This window comes from Eleutherodactylus coqui, chromosome 2 (assembly GCF_035609145.1).
Source record: "Eleutherodactylus coqui strain aEleCoq1 chromosome 2, aEleCoq1.hap1, whole genome shotgun sequence".
Taxonomy (NCBI): Eukaryota; Metazoa; Chordata; class Amphibia; order Anura; family Eleutherodactylidae; genus Eleutherodactylus; species Eleutherodactylus coqui.
The window spans coordinates 26,418,478-26,444,495 of record NC_089838.1 but is presented as its reverse complement, the minus strand read 5'-3'; the positions used below and the strand labels follow the sequence as shown (position 1 = coordinate 26,444,495).

The 26,018-nt window shown below is 44.2% G+C and overlaps 1 protein-coding gene across 1 annotated transcript in view; it reads left to right on the top strand.

Annotated features, from left to right (window-relative positions):
- The first annotated feature begins 3,922 nt into the window (after nucleotides 1–3,922).
- LOC136610341 (tetraspanin-11-like) overlaps nucleotides 3,923–26,018 on the top strand; it is a 131,052-nt gene continuing 108,956 nt past the window's right edge. Inside the window, exon 1 of the mRNA XM_066589572.1 lies at nucleotides 3,923–3,981. The gene's annotated coding sequence lies outside the window, so the exon portion shown is untranslated. The remainder of the gene's footprint in view (nucleotides 3,982–26,018) is intronic.

Genomic DNA, 26,018 nt, shown 5'->3' with positions numbered 1-26,018 from the left:
AACATGCCCCAACATGTTCTATAAAGCTGCATTGTGATGTCATTAAGGCTGTATTATGACACGTACAGCTTGGAACCACTAGAGCACGCCAGCCAATTACCATTGGAGTTGGAAGTGGGTAAACAAGTACTAGGATATCTTCCTAAGAAGCCACAGCAGCCGGATAAATTGTATGTTCCACCCAACGGCTATTTTATTCAGCCCGCAAGGGGGAAGCAGCGGCCTACAAAATCTCATTCAGGTAGGTAGGTTCAGTTCTTGGAGGTTGGGGAATGCTTATGGGCAAGGCCTTATGTCTCATCCCAACTTAATTCTCTCACTTCCCAATGTCATAGAAACTTGAAATTTGGCACGAGCATTGATTATGTCATAAATAGGAAAAGTTAATGGGTCCCAACTCGATTATTCAATTCAAAGCGCCAAAGAATTAGCGTTCAAATTTTACGTACAGAATCTAATTCTCTCATTTCCTGATGTCATAGATAGATAGATAGATAGATAGACTGTATGCAATAACCCAGATAGATAGATAGATAGATAGATAGATAGATAGATAGATAGATAGATAGATAGACTGTATGCAATGACACGTACAGCTTGAAACCATAAATACTAGAGCACGCCAGCCATTTACAGTCAGTCTCCATTGGAGTTGGAAGTGGGCAAACATGTACTAGGCTATCTTCCCAAGAAGCCACAGCAGCCGGATAAATTGGATGTTCCACACAACGGCTATTTTATTCAGCCTGCAAGGGGGAAGCAACGGCCTACAAAACCTCAGTGGTCGCTGCTGCCGTCATCTAGATATATAAAAACGAATGTATGTATGTATGTCTGTCTTCGCAGCAACGCGTACGCTAGTATATATATATATATATGTATATATAACACACACTTCTTCGGATCTATTCCATTATGCCTGAGGAAGAGGCAAAAGTAGGTCCGAAAGCTCACTATAACATCATGTATTTTTGTTAGCCATTACAAGATATCATATGTACAAGATTACTTGGTTTCTCTTACTGAGAGCAGTTACATTTTGCTCTACTGGCTAACACCATACCAAACCCTTTTCTTTTTTAGAAAAACCCCAGAATGAAAAAGGGGCACAAAGAAAGTAAGGCCGCCTGCACATGGCAGAGCCAGATTCCACATGTGGAATCCCCCTGACCGCGGCTGTCTCCTTTTTCTGTACTGCAGATTATTCTGACGGCTCGTGGTCAGACACGCACAGTACAAATTTTCCCGCATCACTGCTTGGCGATGATGTGGAATCCGTGACCCTTCCGCAACGGAAGCCGTCCACGTGGAACCTGGAGAAAATTAGAGCGTGCTGCGATTTTATACTCCCTGAGCACAATTGATTTCCACTTCTGTGCAGGAAGAATCACTTTTCCATAGCATGCTATGGACGGTATTTGCTGCAGAACCCGGGGGCTGACGCCAGCCTCGGATTCCGCAATGCAAATCTGTCTGTGTGCAGGCGGCCTAAGGACGTGTTCCCGATAGCAGTGTACATGCCGTGTCCTAGTTACAGGTGCAACTATTGAGAGATACACTGAGTGTTCCCGATTTGAGAAAGATAAAGTGGTCAAGCCAAGCTCCTGCCATTGAGAAATACCCAAGATAAATTTGATGACCATAGTGTGTGACTCTGTACACTGACAAGAGTGCAATGGGTATCGATTAGAGCAGTTAATGTGTTAATGAGCGATAATTGGTTACTGGGACAAAACTGAGGTACCGGTGTGAGTTAGTGAAAAAGAAAGCAGAAGGCTGGAGAGGAGAAAAGAGCCAGCGTGACTGTGGAGGTGCCTAAATAGTTCACCCGGATGCCATCAGAGTCAAGCTTATCTTCTCTACGGAGACTGCCTTTTGTTGCAATAACTTTAGGTTGAAGCAAAGAGTGTGGAGAAAGAAGCATTCAGTTCCAGTGTCTAAGCTGATTCCACAACAGCCATGCGACCGGTTGTTCTGGACTCAGTACTTGTCAGTGCATCTGAGGATGGTCCATATGAAGTTGTGTGAGCCTCATCCACCACCAGTGTAGAGCCTGGTACATGAGGTGGTCAGCCTAGAGAGATCCAAGGACTTCAGTGCATCAGAATTCGGATAGTCTAGTGTACAACCAAGAGGGTTCAGACTTTGCCATCAGGACCAGGATAGCTGGGATACCATCAGACCTTTCAACTTATATCAAACCCTATATAGGCCCTAAACTTGCAGTCAGTCAGCATGAGGAGGTGCTATCGAGTTCCCTACCTCTGAGAGCGAGTCCCAAAGTACTCTGGCCCTATGCTGAAGCTGTACTACAATGGCATCCCGCATTTCACTACATAGCTGTCACTTATAGGGGGAGCTTGGGTGTTGTTAATGGGAGCCATCTGTAGCAGTATACTGATTCACCTACAGAAGTGTCTGGTATCTTGCCACTGGTCTCCTGCATCTTGTCATTATGGCCCTGGGTTGAAAACTGTAGGTCTCTCAAAGGACAAGTGTTTATGCTAAATGCCCTTGACCTCAGCCAATGCCAAAATGCCCCAGGCTTTTTAAGAATCCTTCCCAAAGTGCTCTATGTCTGAGCAAGACAATCCTTTTTGGTTTCAGTCAGCTTCGGTATATAGTTTGCTCCTGTTATTTGTGGTTATGACTCAGATTATTTTTCTACACACATCCTCCACTCGACTATTTGACTTTGTTTTTTATCTGCTGTCTTGGTATGTTGCTAAAGGGGACATCTGTAGAGGCAGTAACACTGAGGGGGTTAAAGGTGAAGAACTCACAATCCATTAGACTCCCTGGTTCAGCCGTATGCCATATCCACAAGTGACCTAGTGGGTTCACGTCTCCTGTTACCCATCACTACACTGTGACTAGTCATATTGGGAGCATTATGACCAGTACTGCTATGAGGGTGCTGTGAATCACGCTCTTATTGGGCTCCTGTGGTTTTCACTGTTAGGCTATCATTCTTATTGGTGTTCTGGGGTTTGCCCCATATCCAAAGGTCAACTCTGCTCCACATCATATTCAACTTGGTCAAACTTAAAAGATTAAAGGGGTTTTCGACCCTCTAGGTCATCAGTAGTTGATGGTCGGGGGTCTGCTGCTCGGGACTTGCATCCATCAGCTGATCGTCAGGATTGTCCACATCCGGACAACATCCAGCCCGCTGCACTGGACAGCAGGATGGACGATCGGCTGATTGATAGTGGTCCCAAGTGTCGGCCATCCATCCATCAACTACTGATGACATATACAAGGGATAGGTCATCGGTAAAAAAGAGGGCAGACAACCTTTTTAAAGGGGTTTGCCAAGATACACAACTCCTCCCTGAATGTGGGACCCAAGATGAACATCTGATCGCCCTGAGCCCCACTCTTGCCATTCCCTGCTATCAACTGACTTTGTTGGGGAAGTCACGGCCATCCAAGCATTTCCTCCAAAGAAGAAATGCAGTATTACGGAATGGCCATCCCATAATACAGGGTAGAACATGGTTTACCAGAACCTCGAGAGTGATAGAGGGGGAATCTGAGCGGGGGACCCTGTTCTATGTTGTTCATATGCCCTAATAGGGTATATGAGCCGGGATGCCATTTTGCTACAACCCTTTACAATGCAACTAATGTTTATTATATATTTTTAGAACAAAACACTGGAGGCAAATAGATATTTCCACCAGCAGATGGCAGCAGTCAACTACCATCATGGCTTAACTCTACATGAAAAAGTTGGAGTGCACCCAAGTAAAAGTTCAATTAACCTTCCTCCCGATTCTCTGAAACTATCATAACACAGGATCTGCCTCAGTCAGCCTAATGATGAGACATGATCGTTAAAAGCCGCTGTCTCATGCTTATAAAGCCACTCTCTCTCAGAGGGAAAAAAACCCTACAACATTGATTACATTGTGTTTAGCTCAGTTTTCGCAGAGGACACATAAAATTCTCCTGTTCAACCGTAAACACAACAAGACGGTAAGCGCAGACAACGGCGTGCGAAAGAAACCCACGCTGTGTCCTTTTAATACTGCTTTATAATATGCTTGTTGTGCTTGTACTTGGGGAACTAGTTACATCACTTGGGTTAAAAGTTGGTATTTGCACTGTATATAGATGTAACAGAGCTGAATGTCATTACTGTTTTCTTTGTGCATGATGGTCCGTCTTCCTAAGATGATGCGGTAAGCTTACCTGCAGCCCTATATAAGTGATGGAAGATAGGCTAAGCTCTATTATACTTGTATTTGTAGTGCTGGCAGTTATATATTATGTGAGTGTCTGCAGAAGGTCAGAAGAGATTTCATTAAGGCAAGATGTAAAGTAGATTAAGTGGATCTCTGTTAATTAATAAGGTTATCAATGTGTCTTGTTGTTTTAATGTACTTTGCATAGATTTCCTGTTTTAATGTCACGATGGCAACATGGAAGGATGTAGCAGAGCTGATTTATGATTTAACACTGGGGCTGCAACTTTGTGCACCAACATCGTTTTATAAGTTAATTTAATCTGATGGGTTTACTTGCAGTCCTATGTAAAATCCAAGATAAAACGTTGGTTGAAGTGTATAACTATCTCCTACAATCTCCTGCGATACTAACTATAATGACTCCCCAAAAGTAGTGCCGCATTCAGTACCCCTTCAAATAATAGTGCATTCTTAGTATCCCACACAATGTTATGTAAAATACTCTACACTGGTGTCCCCTCTATACTCTAACATGGTAATAATACCCTTTTCTGTCTGCACATAGTAATAATAGCGACAGTAGTGCCCCTTGAAAGTGATAATGCCCCCTGTGCCTCCTAGAGAGTGCCCTCTTGTGCTCCCTATACATTAATAATGCCCCTTTTGTGCCTAATTTGCCCTGTGAGTGCTTACCTTGAATGTCCCATATAAAGTAATAATGACTGCCTCGAATCTCTTCTTATATAGTAATAATCTTCTCCTCCTTGAGAGCCATCTCTATAATAATATTGTCCACCATGAATGCCACCTTACGTCGTAATATTGCCCTCTTGAGTCTCCCCTTATATATTAATAATGCCCCCATGAATGCTCCCTTATTTAGTCATAATGCCCCTTATATATTTATAATGTCCCCTTATGTAGCTAAAATTCTCATTTATAAAGGAACAATGCTCCCATGAAATGCCCCAGAGGAAAAAAAAAACTGGCACTGGTCCGGCACAGGAGGCAGTGCCGGGCCTACTTGCGATAGGTTCCGTTCCAGGAGCCTGTTTGCAAGTACATTTGTTCGTATGTCCAAACAAATGGTTGTTTGGAGGGGATCACGGGTGGATCCCGCCCCATACAACGTCGGGTGCAGGATAAATTGTTTGCATCTTGTGAAGTTCGTAACTTGAAGGTTTGGAAGTAGGGGACTATTTGTTAGGTTGTGCATCTGGGACCTTTCCGCAACGGAAGCCGTCCACGTGGAACCCAAAGAAAATTAGAGCGTACTTGTTCTACAAGCTTCCTGGTGCACACCTTCACAGGTAGAGGTTTATTGAGCTGGCTGGGTGTGGTATTCATCGCCAGCCAATCCCCTTTACTCTGTAGCATATAAAGACCAGCATCTCTCAGTAGTTGATGCTGGTCATTTTACTGCTTGTATATCACTGTATTGTGCCCACTCAGAGCTGTGGTTACCTGCTTGCCTGTCTGTTTCCCTCGCCTTCCCTAAAGACGGTTTGGACACCTGTAGTCCTTGGCTGGAGCATATGCAGACTCCCTCTTTCCTTCCCCTGACAGGTGCGGCCTCCAGACGTCTCATGTCTCATTTGTGTGTCAGATGGTTGATGCCTGACACAGTTCCCTATGACAGCACGGTGGCTGTCTATCCCCCTGGTGTGAGGGCACTTAGACTTGCTGTAGTATTTCAGCTTCTTGCATGTGAGCTCTGGGTGGGGCTTCTGTTATATACACTATATGTTGTATGTTTGGTGTGAACAGCGACATGTTTGATATGTCTGTGCTGGTTGCTAGACATGTTCTGTATGTTCACTCCTGTTCTGTCTTCAGTGTGTTAGTATAGTGTCACGTCTCTGAGTCTATTTAGTGCATCTCTCCAGCTCTGTAATCAGGGATAGTTAGGTCCCAGGAACGAGTGCAGGCCCGCATCTATCGACGCGATCAGTCTGCCGTGGTAGGCAGGGCCTCTCCCTTGTTCATCATGTATTTAGGGAAAGAGTTCCCATTTAGTATTTGAGTGTTTGCAGGTTTTAAATGGATACACTTGTGCCCCTTCTGTGGAATGGCATTTTCGTGGGCCAAGTGGACCAAACATTTATCTGTAGCAAGCTGGGAGGTATCAGATAAACAAAACCATTAACTATTGTCAGAATATAGTCCATGAAAAAGTGACCTTTTCCAGTTCACTTGATAGAAACTACATTATATGTGAATCTACAATCTTCAGATATTAGTTTATATATCAGGCCAATATAAAATTTAGGATTATTATATAATGTCAGTGTGTTTGCTATATCTGCCAGGTTATCCCATCTACCTCGGTCTGCTTGTATTTTCTGTTGGTTTGTTCATCAGCCCTTCCTGTCGGTATTCTACCCTGTTCCATCTTGGTACGCCAGCGTCCCTCCTTGGTCCCTAGAGAGAGTAGGGATCGCCGCCCAGTTGCCCGCCTGGGGGTAGCCAGGAGTGGAGGCAAGTAGGCAGGGACAGAGGTTACGGGTAAGTTCTAGGGCAACCCGGGCTGGCGTATCATCGGGTAGGATACCGTAACACTAATACTTGGCAATATTACAGTAGAGTGAAAGCATCGTCATCTTAAGAAAATAGTTGTAACTATCTAGGGTGGGAAAGAACTTTGGCACATCTGTCTAGCATCTCTACTTATCACTTCCATGGGATACGGGAGCAGAAAACCCAGCATACTGCTTCTGTTAACATCACGACAGTGCACACAGCGCCTCACCTGGCTTGTGAGGTTGCTAAATGGACCTAGGAGGACTGGCAACATATGGCATAGTCCGATGAGTCACAGTACAAATTATTTTGGGGTGACAGTAGGATTCGCATGTGGCACAAACTCAATAAAGCCATTGACACCAGTTTTCAACTAAAGACTGTGCAGGCTGGTGTGGTTCCATATCGGTGTGGGGTGTGTTCTCACACCTTGGGTTGGGTCCACTTGGCTGCCTAAGTACATTGTTGATTTGTGCCCACTAGGAGACCACTTGCAACCCTTCATGGACTTCATGTACCTGTATAATGATTGGATATTCTAGGTGGATAATACACCACGCTATCATACTTAAGTTGTGCATAATTGGTTTGAGGAGCACTCTGGAGACTTCCTACAAATAGTGTGGTCTGCATGTTCACCCAACATGAGCATTTATGGCATGTGGTGGAGAGGTCTAGTCACACCCAAGATCCTGTATCTACAAATACCACAGAGCTGCGGGTGGATATCCCCCCAGATATCTTCCATCCACTCATGGAATCAAGTCCCATGACTTTTGGAATGTCAATGGATTTACCTGATGCTATGTAGATTACACCTGGCACCATATTCCAGTTTTCACTATTTTTGACCATGTGTCATTTAACCAAACAGGATTTCTGATCAAATCCCCATAAACATCATCATCACTTTAAGAATATGTTGTCAAACCTTAAAACAGCCCTGTTTTATTAACTAAACAATATGAGGGGGGGAAGCTCCCAGCTCATTTTCAGCCCATAAATTGGAAATACTTTAACGCATAACGAAGTTTCCGATCGCCTGCGCTCTCTCTGCTCGAATGTATTTCACCAGGCAGAAAACACTTATTGAGTTCATGACTTATTAAAATTGCAATTTACCATGAGGTGATTTGGAATTGCGCACAGATGTGGTAATTTAAGTCAAAAAGAACTCTGAATTGAATGTGTTTCAACTTCCTTTCGCTGCTTAAAAATAGGTAATTTAGCTGCAGAAGACATGGCAAATGCAGGTCAACAGTGGCTTTATTATCTCCACTGTGTATTAGGAAGACAGATAATTACATAGTCAAAGATTTTGTACAATTCCAATGATCAGGAAGATAAAACACATTGGATTAGTGCACTTCCATTTAATGTGCATTTGACCCCACAGTTGTACAAAACGGGGATCACATTTTTTCAATGCACTACTTGAGTGTAATGCTATTTTTATTTTCTTAGAAAACTTTCTTGGACTGGCCTGCCAGACGACCTTTTAATGGGCCCTGACATAATAATGAACCACATAAGTCCATCAGAAGACCTCATTTGGAGGTGACTTTGGAGTCAATAATTTGCCTTTAGGGTTCAATTCTTATGTAATGATTCACAAATAGTCTATTAGCTCTTATTGATGATATATCCTGCGCAGGGGCGGATTATCGAGAAGATTCCTAGTGGGCTGTCCGTTCTGTCCACACTAGAGACCAGTAGCCTGCCTCCTGTGAGGAAGGGTAATATCTGCCGGAGGGGAGAAAACGGGCCCCATATCTCCAGTAAAAGTTTGTATTTTAGCAGCTCCTAAAGACCACTTTACACAGGGTCATTATCACCTGAATTGTCGCTAGAAAGATAGTTTTTATTGGTGTCACTTTGGGCTACAAATGACTTTTTGATCACTTTTTCTGCTTTTTGGGAAGTAGGAGTAGCAAAAAATAGCAATTCTAGTTTCAATGAGAACTGCACCTGCAATTACGAGTGCCAGCCTCTACATATGGGTCGGAGCAGCGCTTCCACTTTGGCCCCGATGTATCGTGGCGGGCATTGCCTGGTAAACCCCTTTAAGCTTGGAAAAATAGAGATTTTAATTTTAGGCCATATTGCTCAGCACAAGTATAATACAAGTTACATTCTTAAACATTGGAGTAGTGTATTATATTTTTATGCATAGGAGGCAAAGTTATTAGACCCCACCTTCTTGTGTTGCCCCTGCCCTATACCAAGTTATACTCTCCTACAATATGGGGCCACTTTTAGATTTTTTTTCCAGGGCCACAAGTTGCTATACTGCCCCTGACGCTGTGTATACAATGACAGCAATGATTAGGATGAAATTGTGAACATGTACATACTATGGTTCAGTTTATTATTTTACCCCAGACAGCCCTGTTGAAGACACCATAGGAGAATTGTGATCTCTGACCACTGCATGGTAATACTCTACTCAGTACTGTGAAAATTCATAAAGAGACTCGGATACGCTGTATCTTATATACAATGACTTCTTTATTCAAAGTGTTAAACATAGATGTTGTCAGAAATCAGAGCATTAGTCTTAATTCTGGTCCCAATGATGATGGGTCCTGGACTCACGAAGAGTCATAAGTTCAGCACGCAGGAGAGGGAAAACCCCCAGTGGAGGAAACCTCTAGGGAACCATGGCTGATGGACGGCCCTCCCTTGGGCTGTGGAGAACAGATCCGAGCGTGGAACCTGCCTCTTGATGCAGCGGATAACCCACTTCCTTCGTGAGAAATATCCAACTGCCTATTGTCCAGTGAATGTTATGTCCGGTGATGAGCAGCGGATAACTCACTTCTGTGAATATACCCAACTGCGGAAAATCCGGTGAAAGACAAGTCCAGTAGTAAGCAGCGGATAACTCACTTATGTGAATATATATCCAACTGCAGAAAATCCAGTGAGACAAGTCCATTGATGAAAGCAGAAACCAAGGCTGGAATCTGCCTCATATTGAAGTGCAGGTCTTCTGACCTTGACATGGTGGCCACCATGTCATTGACGTGTGGTAGAGTCGTCACCTCCGGCTGTATACCATGTATTTTGTGGTAATACAGCAAGACTTGGGTCCAATACTTGGGAAGTAGAAGACAATCGCCAAGGACGCATGACTTATTCTAATCAGAACGCACCGCTGTAGCCAAAAAAAAGCAGAAAACACCATAAATATCAAGAAACAGAGTGATCATTAACAATGAAGATACAACATCTTCTCATGTGGCGCAGAGTGTGAAGGCAGCAGAAATGCAGTCCTAAACTCTTGCTCACGACATTAAGGTCGTGCGTTCAATCCCCACTTGGTTCAGGTAGCTGGCTAAAGAAAGGCCTTCCATTCTTCTGAGATTGGTAAAATGAGCACCCATCTTGGTGAGGGGTAATATTAAAACCTGGCATACATATATTACCACATGAGAAGATATATTAGGGTGTACCCACTAGCATTTTTCACAGCGTTTTTTTTTTTTTTCAGATGTCAATGGGACTTTCTAATGTTTAATTTGCAACGCACCAAAAACGCAGGTACCATTTACATCTGGGGAAAAAAAATGCTAATGGGTAGTCACCCTTAATTGTGAAAGAAGAATCTTACGTTATTTGAGGTTTGGTTGAGTCCGATGCGAACTATCTCTGGGTCTGCGTTATTTGCTTCTGTTCTTCCTGGAATAAAAGGTGAAAACAATGATCAGACACCAACTTGTACTAACAGCATCCCCACACCCCCAACATTTTTGTTTTACAATCTATTATTAACATCATTAAAGGGGTATTCTGAGGACTGGGAAAATTTGCATAACATTTCCATTCGTTGCCATTATTCCAAAGGTCTATCTAAGTTGTCAGACTGCACTTTAGTACACCTTTCTTTTCGAGCCAGTCCTCCACATTGTTATTTAAAACGGACCAACCATAGAATGCAACAACATCTCCCACAATGCCCCGTTGTCAGCCACAGAGGGGTGCACATTCACAGTTGTGGAAACTGTGTCAACATAACAAAAAATGATGGTACTGAGCATTCCTGACTAATACAACAGCAAAACATACAAGGTAGTACCCCTTTAAGAAAAATCATTCCTGACCAATAAAACAGCAAAACATACTAGGTCATACCCCTTTAAGAAAAATCATTCCTGACCAATAAAACAGCAAAACATACTAGGTCATACCCATTTAAGAAAAATCAAGAGGAAAGTCAGTGGTTACTTACCGGAGCCAACAAATCTGTGGGTTCTAGCCCAGGATCAAGAAACCAGGAATCCCTGGTTGGGTAGAGACAGTAGCTCTGGTGGCGTAGAACATCCTGGTTTCTCTTGGTCGTTATAGGTCAAGGGCAATTTGGCCCATTATGGACTCTACATGTCTTTCTTGTAAGACATGGAGTCACTGATTGACCTTCCTGGGAAATGCAGTAATCCTGCCTTTCTGCAGGCAGGATATAAGATGATCCCTCATCTTCTCGTGATGGTAACTTGCTGTGGGGTCACCATTTGCCAGAAACTCAAAGGCATATGCTATGGCGAATACCCCACAGTCATAAGTGTTTCGCTGCTGATCCACTTGGAGAAATGTAAGGTGTTGGAGAGGCTCATGGACGACTGCACTGTAGATATTCTTAATCTGCTCACAGATGGATAAAGACAGATTGCAGGTCCTGATGCTGTCGGCCACAAGAATTTTGCCATCTTTGTAGCAGGTTGCCAGCCAGTGTGCCCTTTCCTCATCATAGTGGATTTGCACGGCCTGTTTTATTACGCTGTACCCTGGGACAAGAAGAGCAGCAGCGGGCTGCAGGCCATCAAAGTTATAATACTGGCACTGCAGGAGGTCCTGGGCCATGTTGATTATTTGATCGTCCAGCATGCCCTCCTGCCCACTGCTCTTTAGGATTGTTAAATGTTCTGGGGACAGGCTGTTCATGTTCTGCTGCCACCAGAAATTAGGGATCTCTCCTTGCGCTGGTTCCAGGGCCGGGCATCCTAGACCTTCTTTCGGTTCATCAGAACTGGTCTTCAGTGCAGCTGGTGGGAATGTCCCAGGCTGACTGTCCTTGGAGGTTGGTGCTTGTGTTACACTGGCTATTGGAGCATCACCAGAAATCTTCAGAATGTCTTCAATAGGCTGTTCTGGATGAGTCTTTTTAGAAATGCATAGTTTTTTAGCAGGAGGTGAAATGCAGGGAAAGAATGGTTCCATAGCATCACTCTCCCGGGGTCTTTTTCTTGGAACTCTCCCACTTTGTCCTTTGTCTCCCAGGTCTTGTGGCATAGCAGGCCCCTTTTGTGCATCTTGCACAACTTTTGGATCAGCAGGAACATCTCCACTTTCTCGATAGATGACGCGGCCTTTCCGTCTTTTCAGACCAACTGACCCGAAGTAGCTCCTGACCTTTGTCATGATGGTGGACTTCTTGGCCAGAAAGCTGGAATTCCTCATCAGTGTTGTCCACTTTTGGTAGGAATTATTTAATTTGGTCAGAAGGAAAGAACCGATCGAAATGCAGGAGGAGAGAGCCTCCTGCAGCCGATGATTAGCACAACGACGCCTATGAATAATCATAATGTCGTCTATTTGAAGCGTTTTCTTTTGTCTTCTTATAGAAGGTATGTGCATCCAACATAGAGTCACATAAATATGACAAGCTTACTCTGCGCTTAGACCTTATATAGACCTCAGTCATTGTGATGTCATAAAGGGAGGCTCAGTATCATTGTGATGTCATAGTGATGTCATAAAGGGAGTATCATTGTGATGTCATAGTGATGTCATAAAGGGAGGCTCAGTATCATTGTGATGTCATAGAGTGTCATACAGTAGGCCCTGCTTTAGAACATTCCATGTGGACTGTGACATCACAATACGCTACCATGGCAACAAGACCAAATTATTTTAACTCTTTAATGACCTGACGATCTTATGTGTTTATGAAAGAAGATATTTGGATGCTGTTTTTTTTTTTTTTGCAGCAGCAGCTTTTCTGTTTTTAGAGAACCGAGTTTTTTTGTTTTTTTTTACATTTCTGCCCAACAGATAAGAGGACTTTGTATTTGCACCATTTTCACACATAGTTTAGTTAATATGGATTTTAACCCCTTAAGGACATGGCCTTTTTTTGGCTTAAGAACCAAGCCTTATTTTTCAAATCTGATATCTGTCACTTTATGGGGTAATAACTTTTGAATCCTTTTTCTTATTGATGTGATTCTGAGATTGTTTTTTCGTGACATATTGTACTTGATGCTAGTGTAAAAATTGCATCACTAAATTTTGTCCTTATTTATTGAAAATTTGGAAAAATTCACAATTTTCAAACTTTTTCCATAGGCCTACTTTATACTGCAATCATTTTTTAAGTGTTATTTTACTTTTTTCACACTCCACAAAATATATAAATTTAGCAGTAAGTTTTCAAATTCACTAGCGCATTTCAAAAATCTGAATTTTTTAAGGACCAATTCAGTTCTGATGTGGATTTTAAGAGCCTGTATATCAGAAACCCCCCATGAATTGCCCCATTTTAAAATCTGCACACTTCAAAGTATTCAAAATGGCATTTAGGAAGTTTATTAACCCTTTAGATGTTTTACAGGAAAGTGCATGAGAAATTAGAACTGTTCCATTTTTTTTTCTCGCAGCTTTACATACACCATGGTGGCATGACACGCCATCATTATTACACCTGCGTGTGAGTGTACTGCACTCGCGATTCTACGGCCAAAATTCCCACGCTGCTATAGCAACATGCATTGCACAAGCACGATGCCGACACACTTCCCACGCTGAAAGTGCCGAGCAGTGCCCTACAGATATGCAGGAAGGCCAGCAAAGCCATGACACTGCACATGTGCAAGTAATATCTGAAATGGGGAATAAAGAGAAATATAGAGAACCCTAGTATGTTACTCAATACCTGTTTGAACCCATAATAATTATGGTCCCCAAAGCGGCTTAATAGAGCATAGGGAATTTATCAAAGAGTCCGATGCCTAAAAATACAGAAAAGCAAGAAACTATTAAATAGACATAACTTTATCAAAGACATACTACAAGAAAAAAAAACAAAAAACTAAATCAATAAGGTACTGGCTATACCGGGAACAGTATATGCAGAATATTAGCGAAGGCCGCTGTCCAAATTAGGCACCCAAACTGTGTCCAAAGAACCTGAGGGAGAAAGAATAAGAGTAATTAAAAACAACAAATACCTATCACCTCTTGGGTTATCAGATACCGAATCTATAATTTGGAAACGCAACTCATTCACAGTGCTGTTTTGCAACAAAGTGTTTCGCTAGCGGTATATCTGTTCTCTTGGTCCGGATTGTGCTTTTATGCTTAGATATGCGATTCCTACACTCCATCATCGTTTCGCCAATATAAAGCCGTCCGCAAGGACATGTGACAACATAAACTACAAAAGATGTAGTGCAGATAAACCTCTTTAATGGCATACCTCTTGCCTGTCCGTGGGTGCGTGAATGTGCCACCTCTGGTCATGTTATTGCAGCTGGCACAAATGAGACAAGGAAAATTGCCAAATTTCAAAGGTGCCAGACCAGTTAGTCTTATATGTTTCTTGGGAATTCGTGCTGTGTGTACTAATTGGTCCCTGAGGTTTCTTCCAGTAAGGTACGCCATGATAAGCGGTACCCTAAATTCTAATTTTCTGGGCTACCTGTTTATTCGCAGGACCGGAAGAATGTTATTGAAATAACCGCAACTCGTTCTCTGTACCATCCCAGATCATGAAGATGTCATCTATATATCAGGTCCACATGCCGACCTTGCACCAGTGGCCCTATGTATACATATGGGATTCCTCGACGTATGCCATAAACAGATTGTCATACGTCTGTGCCACATTAGTGCCCATAGCTGTTCCATGGCACTGTCTGTAGTAGGTCTCACCATACATAAAGTAGTTACAATTTAGTACCATCTCCAATAGAGTCAGCACAAATGAGATTTTTCTATTACCAGGATCGGTTTTGGTCAAAAAGTAGTTGACTGCCTCTAATCCTTTATTGTGCTGTATATTAGTGTACAGGGACATAACGTCAAAGGACCCCAATGTAGATTCGGGGTGGTATGACGCTGTCCCTGTCACAAATTCCTCTGCACCTTATCAAGGAAACGTGATACGTTACACAAGAGTGACCCCCTACCGGAGACGATAGGTCATTCCAGGGGGTGCTCTACATTTTTGTGGATCTTAGGCAATGTGTAAATTATCGGAGTCATAGGATGGGCAACAAAGAGAGAGAATTTCAGCTTCTGATGAATGCCAGAGACCAGTGCATCACCAAGTAGCAGCATCAAGTCACTCTGCTAACAAGGGGTAGGGTCACCCATTAGTGGCTCATAGGTGTCACAATCCACAAGCTGTGAAAGTAGTTCCCCATGATAGTGGCGGGTGTCCATCACTACCACGGCTCCGCCCTTATCGGCCGCTCGGATAGTGATGGACAAATCCTCGCCCAAAGACTTAAGGGCCATCCTCTCCTGTCTGGACAGATTATATTTGTCCCTATATCTGTACTCATGGTTCCTTAAAGACCGTATGTCATTGGTAACCATAGTGGCAAACGCATCCACACCACAATGGGTACCAGGTGGCTGGAAGGAGCTAGGGTTACGCAAGCCCAGTTCCTGTGATGTAAAATCTGCACATGTGTTTAGGGGTAATGAATCTTCCACCGATTCTGAAACCTGAGAGGCAGAAAAATGCAATTTTTAATTTCAATAGTCAGAAAAACCTACAACAGTCAAGATCACATTTAAACCAGTCCGTGTGTGGGACCGCACACAAGGATAAATCACTGGACAGGACATTAACATCAATATCAGATAGAATTTACTACCAAAGAGTCTGTATTCAGAGCACTCTGTCTCCAACCGGCTCCGGTCCGCATCCCTTGGTGCAGATTTCCTTCTTCTGCAGTGCCTCCTATCGCCCCTTCTGTTCCACTTGTAGGTTGTTGTCTGTTCCACACCCTGGGGGGGGGGAAGTGCTGTCCTAAAAAAAGGAACATTCATAGGCGCAGTGGCATTGGGGGACTCCTCACATAGGTCGGAACTCGCTGAGGTGAAACCAAAGATCGTTCTATGCCTCCTTATACGTTGTTGGTGTCCGGCCTGTCGCACGGGATATTTATGTTGGTTTTTCGTTCTTACTCCCCTTAGTATTTGCCAGTTAAAGATGTGGCCATTTCTATCCCAGTCATTGTAGCAAGACTTGTATAAAAAGTCCCACTTTGACTCGAAGGAATGCTGCCTTTCAGTAGGTGGCACTGTGGAGGATTTATTCCATCTCCCTTATTTGCATATTACCCAGAGGAGCGTGCGTGGCCATTTGAGTCTCCTCACTTATTTATAGTATATAGTTGCTCTCCCTAAGGAGAAAAGAGCGTTTCTGACCCCTATAGTCCTCACTGTCACGATGCCACTTGGACTTGGCCGCTGCCATCTCTGCTTCCCATGGCTGTGTTCCATAGACTTGTGAGTGTTTTCACCTGCTGGGGGAGTGGTTTTAATCTAATGGTATATGTTCATTGGTGCATGTTTGTATTTATTGTGGGACTGGTAGTGATCCCTTCAGCTTGACAAAGACTCCGTAAGGAGTTGAAACGTTGGCTGCATGTATTTTTATTCTGGATCAATAAAGAAGCATCTTTTGTGATGCATTAATTTTACTAAACCATTCGTTGATGCTGCCCTATATATCTTTTTGGACTGCGGTGCTTGCAGACAGAGCCCGTACTGTAAACAGTGCGAACTTGGCTGCTGCACTGTGATTGGTCAGTGAGCGCTTCACTGACCAATCACAGCGATCGTGGGGGAGGGTCCGCTGTGACTGATATCCAGCCCGCAAGTAGTGATTGGCTGTTGACTATGTCAACAGTCATTACTACTGTATTGGCGCGATTGTCAGCGCGGCAACACTTTAATGACATGACATAAGGTTACATCAAGTTGTGGAAAGTATCCCGCTGCCATGACATACCCTTATGTCCTATGGAGGGAAGGGGTTAAGGAGGGATCAGATCTATTTATTATAGGAAACACACAAACCTTTTTTAGAAAGATTTCTAGTGTATATGAAGAGGTTCTGTAGCAGCTGAGGTTAGGTGATGCGGTGTTATAGCACTGGAGATGTATTATATAAGGTTCTGTAGCAACTGAGGTTTTTCTGACAAGGTTTTATAACAGCGGAGGTATATATTCTGAGGTTTTATAGCAGTGGAGGTGTATATAAAGAGGTTCTGTAGCAGCTGAGGTGTATATTGCAAGGTCTTATAGCAGCAGAGTTGTATCTTATGAAGGTCAGCAGCAGCTGAGGAGTATATGAAGAGGTTCTGCAGCAGCTGAGGTTGTGATGAGGTTTAATAGCAGTCAAGGTGCATATGAAGAGGTTCTGTAGCAGTTGAGATGTGGATAATGAGACTCTATAGCAGGGGAGGTATATGTTCAGAGGTTCGTTGTCTCATCAACCAGCCAGACTTGTTTGCGCTTCTTCAGCGTGCGCCTCCCACCGAGTGCTGATTGGCTCGCACCCTTTCTTTAACATTTTGCACAATTCTGTTTCCAATCCCATCTTTGGGGGGGGGGGGGGGGGAGAACTTTGTGTTTTCGGCGTACACAATGCTGCAAAAATGACATGATACCTTTATTCTGTGGGTCAGTACGATCACAACAATACCAAATTTATAGGGTTTTTTTTGCCGTACTACTTTAAAAAAATAAAGTTTTTTTGCAAAGAAATTATCTGTCATCCTCTTCTGACCACCATGACTTTTTTTTTTCATCTATTGTGCATAATAGAGAGAGATCATTTTTTGCAGGATGTCGTGTAGTTAAAGGGGTTGTCCCGCAAAACAAAGTGGGTCTATATACTTCTGTATGGCCATATTAATGCACTTTGTAATATACATCGTGCATTAATTATGAGCCATACCGAAGTTATTCACTTACCTGTTCCGTTGCTGGCGTCCTCGTCTCCATGGTGCCGTCTAATTTTCAGCGTCTAATCGCCCGATTAGACGCGCTTGCGCAGTCCGGTCTTCTCCCTTCTGAATGGGGCCGCTCGTGCCAGAGAGCTGCTCCTCGTAGCTCCGCCCCGTCACGTGTGCCGATTCCAGCCAATCAGGAGGCTGGAATCGGCAATGGACCGCACAGAAGACCTGCGCCCACCGAGGGTGAAGATCCCGGCGGCCATCTTCGCAAGGTAAGTAAGAAGTCACCGGAGCGCGGGGATTCGGGTAAGTACTATCCGTTTTTTTTTTTTAAACCCCTGCATCGGGTTTGTCTCGCGCTGAACGGGGGGGCTATTGAAAAAAAAAAAAACCCGTTTCGGCGCGGGACAACCTTTTTAATTTTGGAATGAATAATTTTTTTATTTTTTTTTTAAATCGATCAATTTTTATTGGTATCACATAAGAGTAGGCAGAGTGAAATAATCGTAGATCATAGCATATTCATCAATAAGTGAACTTAAAGGGGTTGTCCCGCGCCGAAACGGGGTTTTTTTTTTTCAACCCCCCCCCCGTTCGGCGCGAGACAACCCCGATGCAGGGACGTACAGAAAGCTCACCGGAGCGCTTACCTTAATCCCCGCGCTCCGGTGACTTCTATACTTACCTGTGAAGATGGCCGCCGGGATCCTCTGCATCCGTGGACCGCAGCTCTTCTGTGCGGTCCACTGCCGATTCCAGCCTCCTGATTGGCTGGAATCGGCACGTGACGGGGCGGAGCTACACGGAGCTACACGGAGCCCCATAGAGAACAGGAGAAGACCTGGACTGCGCAAGCGCGGCTAATTTGGCCATCGGAGGGCGAAAATTAGTCGGCACCATGGAGACGAGGACGCCAGCAACGGAGCAGGTAAGTATAAAACTTTTTATAACTTCTGTATGGCTCATAATTAATGCACAATGTATATTACAAAGTGCATTAATATGGCCATACAGAAGTGTATAGACCCACTTGCTGCCGCGGGACAACCCCTTTAATGAAAACAAAGGTTTGGTACGGTGTTAGCCAGTAGAGCAGAATGTGACTGTTCCCAGCAAGAGAAACGACGTAATCTTGTGGATATGATACCTTTTAATGGCTAACAAAAATACATGATGTAATAATAGCGAGCTTCCGAACCAACGCAGGGTTCTTCTTCATTTTTAAATGAATTGGATCTGAAGAGGCATGCATATTTATACACACTTATAACATACATAGTTATGACAAGGCACAGATATGGATGGGATTGGTTTGCACTTAAAAGGAATTCTGCAACAGCAAAGAAACTTTTTCCTCTAGAGCTGACCTGACGAGTCTGTAGTTTTCTCCAGGATGCAATTAAAGTCACCACATACAATTAATCTGCCTTTTTCAAGCTTCCGCAATTTCTTAATAGCCTTGTTTAGAAAGCGGGTTTGTGCAGAATTAGAGGAGTATAAATTTGGTAAAGTGAAAGGAACACAGTTTGAAGTCCCCGATGGAACTATAAATCTACCTTTAGGATCTAGATCTAGAGAAGATACCTCTATAGAGTTACAGTATCTCTAATCGCAATCATAGCGCCAGCTTTTTTGCAGAGTGCAGAGGCCAAATATACGTTAGGAAATTTAGTATGCGAGATTTTTGGGCAAGCAAATGCATTAAAATGGGTCTCTTGAACACATAAAATATCTGTCTTATTAGAAAGAGCCTCCTTTCACAAAGATGAGCGTTTGAATGGAGAATTTAGCCCATCAGCGTTTATGGAAAGAAGCTTAACCGCCATACATATAAGAATCGCTAAGATAGAGTGTGGATATTTCCAGATCTCTTCGTACAGCAAAAATGGTAAAAAAAAATTTAACTATTGACGTAAGTTTTAACTGTAGCAACAACATTGCAGAGTCTTAGTGGAATAACAAGTCTGTGAAATAAGTGAGCTTGTCCACTGGAGGGTAGAAAAGTTCCCCTCAACTATTCTGCAATCTGTTTCAGTCCTCAGCGGCCTGGGTCAGTAGCCAAATCATATTTTTCTTGAGCTCTAAGTCTCCTTGTCGGGATTGCGGAAGCTCCAACAATTCGGGCAATTTTTTCCAGATGGAGAGTTGCCTCTTCAAGTTTAGAAAACATATAATTAGTGCCTTCTTTATGCATCAAGAGCTTTGGGTGGAAGCCCCATTTATAGGAAATTTTAGCTTGGCGGAGGGCGCTAGTAACTGCTATGAATTTTTTTCCTTGCCTGCAGAGTAGCTTGCGATAGATCAATTTATGGTTCAAAATGTTTTTATTGGTTTTATCTTGTATACAATAACTTCTTTTATCAAATAAATCAAAATTGTTACTAAGAGAACTGTTGTTGAGCTCTAGTCTTTGATTCTCCTCAAGTGTCCGTGTATCTTCTGTGAACTTCTCCCCGATTACCGGGGTGAGAACCATCGCCTGCGGTTATATACGTAAATCACTCAATCTCTCAAAACCGGAGGGTGGGGGAACATGTAAATAGCATAACTGCTTATCGTACATTTTCACTCTAATTGTATTTAATATAAACCAGCTCAATAGTATATACTTTAGAAAAAGAGAAAAATTTCAATAAAGAACGGAGGTGAAAATAAAAGAGAATTGGGGAAAGAAAGAAAAAGAAAAAAAGGAGAGGGGGGGGTGGAGTGTAGGGGAATATAAGGAGTATGTATAGGGGGGGGGGGAGGGACCGACCTAGTCAGCGTCTGTTTGTGTATATGTGGCTCCCCTACTCTTGGGAGCCCGTGGCAACCAGTTGTTGGCATACCCGAGGTGGCGGGGTGGTTCCATTCACCACCCATGTGATCACCTCCTGTGAGTCTCGGCGCTGGTTCCAGTCGAACCAGACTGATAGATACTTATTATATCTCAGCTCATCTCTAGCACATATTTCTTCTAGATGCCTTATGTTGTCTAGGGCTTCCAGCCACATTATCCGGGAGGGTGGGGATGTAGACTTCCATTTTCTGGGTATTACCTGACGTACTGCTAGGATGAAAAATCTTAATAATGAGTTCTTGGCCTGCGCCAATGATCCAGGAAACATTGACAATAGTGTAAGTTCCGGAGTCAGGTGTATCTGGTTGCCACTGACCCAAGCATATAGGGTACCCACCTCCTGCCATAGAGGGCCTATCAGCGTACATGACCACCATATATGGGTAAGCGTACCTTTTTCTGAGTTACATCTCCAGCAGACATCCGAATGTTGGGGGCAGAATCTGGCCAACCTCTCCGGTGTCCTGTACCATCTCGTTAGGACTTTATAGTTTAGTTCTTGTAATTTGCTTGATATGTTTATTTTAAATGTCAGTATGTATGCTTTCCTCCATGATTCTTCTGTGAGTGTGGTGCCCAGTTCTTGCTCCCATCTCCTTTCTAGGTTCCTCCCCCTATCTTTTGTTTCCTCATCTAGCAAGAATTTGTATAGATCTGAGATTTTTTTGTTCTTCGTCTTATTAAAGACGAATTGATTCTCGAATGGTGTCAATGGGGTGTTTATGTCCTCTAGCTTTCCCAGGGATCTTATGTAGTGGCCCAATTGGTGGTATTGATACCATGCTCCGGTCGGGGGCCCCCCTTGTCCTGACACCTCTCCCAAAGGCCTAAGGCCCTCTGTCCCCAGCATGTCCTGGACCCTCCCTCGGGATCTCTGTAGGGTGTGTGGCTGTCATTAAATCCGTGAGAGGTGAACCTTTGAAAAATAATGGGATGTCCTTGTTGCCTACCAAGGGTGTCATGGGGCCCGGTCTCGCTATTAGCTTTGCTTTCGAAGCCGGACCTATCCATGCCGCTAAGATATTTTCTGTGAATGGTGACAGTCCCATGTTTCTAAAGCCTGAATGTCCCGGTAGCCATAGTAGTCCCTGTCCCTTGTATGGTATTGCCTCCTGCTCCATCGTCACCCACCGTTTCTGGGGGTTCCTTTGTGTTAGATCTAGTACGCGTCTTGCTAAGGTGGCCTTGTAATACAGTGCTATATTCGGGATTCCCATCCCACCCCGCTCCCGGGGGCCGGTGAGAACCCTCCAGTTGCGTCTAGGTTGTCTGCCGCCCCAGATGAAACGCATCATTGTCTTCCTGATCTGATTAAGGAAAGCCCCCGGTAATCGTATCGGTACGGTTTGAAGGGCATACAAGAGCCTGGGAAGGATGTTCATTTTGACCGTGCTAATTCTACCGAACCAGGAAAGGGGTACTGTACGCCATTTTTCCATGTCTTCTAGTTTCGTTAGGAGGGGTTTATAGTTTTTTTTGGAAGAGGTCAGCTATGTCAGGTGTGATTATGATTCCCAGATATTTGATACTGTGCTTGCTCCAGGAGAATGGGAACGCTGGTCTAATGGCTTCTACTTCCTCCTCTGGGATGTTTATATTGAGAATCTCAGATTTACTCAGATTTACTTTAAAGTTTGAGAGTCGGCTAAATTGATGGAATTCTTTTAGGATGTTAGGAAGGGCTATTCTAGGGTTAGTTATGTACATTAGCAAATCATCAGCGTATAATGCAGTTTTTTGTTCCTCGCTATTTGTCTGAACTCCCTGAATATTCTTGTTTGCCCGAAGGGCGTTTGCCAGTGTCTCCATAACAATAATATATAGAAAAGGGGACAGCGGGCAACCCTGACGGGTACCATTTTTAATCTTGAGCTGCTGGGATAGTCTGCCATTAACCCTAATTCTCGCGGATGGGTGTGTGTACAGTGCCATTACCCACCCAAGAAATCTCGGACCTAACCCGATTTGCTTCAGGGCCGCCTCCAGGAACCCCCATCCCACCCTGTCAAACGCTTTTTCCGCGTCGACCGTTAGGAGACAAAGTTGTTCTCTCGAGCTCTGAGCTCTGGACAGGAGTGATAATGTTCTTATTGTATTATCTCCCGCTTCCCTGCCAGGTACGAATCCCACCTGATCTCCATGTATCAGGGTGGGGATGAGGGGCTGGAGGCGAACCGCAAGCATCTTGGAGAATAATTTTGTGTCAACATTCAATAACGAAATTGGCCTATAGCTTCCACATTGAGTAGGGTCTTTCCCGGGTTTGGGTAGAACCGTGATCACCGCCTGTAGGGCCTGTTTCGGGAAAGGGCATTCCCTGGTGATGGCATTAAAGGCATCTAGTATTATGGGGGCCAGTTGGTCGCTAAGTGCTTTAAAAAAGCGAGGCGTAAAGCCATCCGGGCCCGGGCTCTTGCCTATCTTTAGTGAAGATATCGCCTCTTTTAGTTCCTGCAGTGTGAAATCGCCTTCGAGGGCCTGTTGGTCAGAGTCCGATACCGAGTTAGGGGTGTGTGCTGCAATGTATGTTTTCCTCTCTTCAATTTAGTTCTTGCCCCTGTGCTCCCTTGCCTTCCTCTAAATTATATAAATCTTGATAGAACTTTTGAAAGCTCTCCAAGATGCCGGTGTTATGATGTATTAGCCCCTCTCCCGGTTTGTTGATTGCAAATATGTGCGATTGTTGCGTTCTGGGATTTAGGGCCCTCGCTAGTCCCTTGCCGCACTTGTCTCCGAATTCATAGAATCTTCCCCGTAGTTTGTCCCGTTGACAAAGTGAGGCCTGATCTAGTACCCTGAGTATTTCTGTCCGTTTGGAAGATATTTCTGCCGCTATATTATCCGCCGGGTTCGATTTGTTTGCTGTCTCTAGTCTGTCTAGATTTGCTAGTAGTTCTTCTATCTTAGCTGTTCTGATTTTTTTAAGCCTAGCCCCATGCGCGATAAATATGCCTCGTAGGACACACTTGAGTGCCTCCCATTTAATGGGAGCTGGTGTGGGGTCTGTTTCGTGGTTTGCTCTGAAGTCTTCTATTGTCTGTTGTATCTCTTGTTTGCATACCACGTCCTCCAACAGGTTATCATTCAGTCGCCAGTTTAGGGACGTACTATCTCTTCTGCCTGCCCTCAGAGACCCCCAGACCGGAGCATGGTCCGACCAAATAAACTTGCCTATTGTTGAGGAAGGGGACCTGTCTAGTAGCCCATGTGTTATGTATAGATAGTCCAGTCTGTGATAACTGTTGTGTGCGTATGAGTGATAGCTATAGTCTTTCTCCCTTGGGTGTAGTGTTCTCCATAGGTCTATGAGCCTGAGGTTTGCTAGTTCTGATTTGAGTTTGCGTGTGGTTGAAGGGGAGACCCCCGACTTACCCCCTGACGAATCATGTGCTGGATCCATGCTTAGATTAAAGTCGCCTCCGAGGATGATGTTAGATCCGTCTGCGAACTTCGCCAGTGCCCCCAACATTCGGATGCCAAACGGCAACTGACCCTGGTTAGGAAAATAAGCATTTGCCACAGTTAAAACTTCGTTATTCACCAAGATCTTTATAAATATAAATCTTCCTTTTTTATCTATTTCAGAGGATATCAATTTGGGGGGCAGGCTTTTATGGATGGCAATTGAGGTGTCACATGCTTTTTTATTTGGGTGAGGGCTATGGAGCCAGGTGGTGTAGTGACGATGTTTGCATCTGGGTATTTTCGTGTCTTGAAAATGCGTTTCCTGAAAGAGGACTATCATGGTTCTTTTTTTGTGTAGGTGGTCGAGAATTTGTCCTCTCTTAGCTGGCTTGTTCAGCCCCCTTGTATTATAGGAGCAGAAATTTAAGTCAGCCATCTGGTTTTGATTTTGAAAGGCTCGCTTATGGGTCGGTCTGTGGAAGGATGAGGCCTGTTTAGGCTTTTGGTGGTGGGGTAGGGTAGGGGGGTTGGGAAGGAGAATGAGGTTAGGTAGAGAAATAGGAAAAAGAGGAGGTCCGTCTCGCGGACCCTGTGCAGCATTAAGCCGCTGCACGTGCTGAACAGGTGAGCTACTGGCCTGTTAGCTGCCAGTATTTGCACGAAGTGCATTTGGTCACCTGAGGTGGGAGGCGTGAAGGAATGACAGTAGCAAGCTTTGTCTTCCCGCGTCCCCCCCCCCCCCCCCCCCAGGCCTGAGAAGAACTTCTTCTCCAAATATGCAATAGGCCACTATCATAGGCCTTAAGTGCTAACTCTCGAGGCACCAACATCCTCTTTAACTTCAATATGAACTATAACATTAACATAAATGCAACCCGGACTCTTTCTTTTTGTCCACGAACTAGCAGCGGGGATGCATGATCCACATGGGGCTGCCATCATTAAACTGTAACATGTAAAGAGTGTTATGTAACTAAAGGTAGGAAGCTGAAGTATTCACTCCCTGTGTCCTTTTTGTTAGGGGTTATTCCTTCAGGGTCATGGCTTCCAGAGTCAAGTATCCTCCTCCGCTGGCCTCCTTCTCTCGCTTCTGAATTTTGGTTGTACTGTCTGCCACTGTTCCTGGGCGGTGGGGGCCACTACTGTCTGCGTTTCTGGCCAGTCTGGCAGGGATATCATAGGTAAGTTTAAAGTGCCTAGGAAGTTCAGCAGGTCCCCCAGGGTGCGGAACGTGGCCGACTTCCCGTTCCTCCTGGCCGTTAGCGAGAAGGGGAATCCCCATCTGTATGGGATTCCCTGATTCTGTAGGGTTGTTAGGAGCGGTCTCAGGGCCCCCCTCAGCCGCAGGGTATGTCGAGCTAGATCCTGTAAAAGCATTAATGGTCTGCCTTTGTGTTGTAAGTCCCCTTTTTCTCTAGCTTTGCGGAGTATTATGTCCTTTTCTTTGAAATAGTGGATCCTGCAAATAACGTCCCTAGGTCTGTTGGGATACGCTGATTTAGGACCTAGAGCTCTGTGAATATGATCGATCTCAATAGTGCGCTCGGGAGGGTAGTCTATTAACTGTTGAAAAAACGATTGCGCCCATGCCTCTAGGTGTTGCCCTTCTACTTCTTCTAACAGGCCGCGTATGCGCAAATTATTTCTACGGTTCCTGTTTTCCAGGTCGTCAACATGCATTATAATACTTGTGATTTGATCGGCTTGTGCTTGTATTGCCTGACGATGTGTTTCCAAAATGGCCGCCGTGTTCTCCTGTGTCTCCTCCACCTGTAGGATTCTATGGCCTAAGTGCTGCATGTCTGCATGTATCTGCTCCATGACCTGCTTATTAGATGTTTCGAGTCTCTGGAACAGACTGTCCAGCTCTGATTTTGTAGGAATGGCCATTATACGGCTCTTCCATGCCTCCTCTTTATCTTCTGCCTGCTGGGTTTGTATCCCTTTTTTCTTTCTATTTGCAGAGCTCACAGTGTGGGATTCAGGGGTCTGTGGCCATATATGTGGGCTGCCGTTTCCACCTTCTATGGGGTCTATTGCTGAGGGGGAGAGTGTTTTGTGTGGGGTGCATGGGCTGCTGCCCTCACT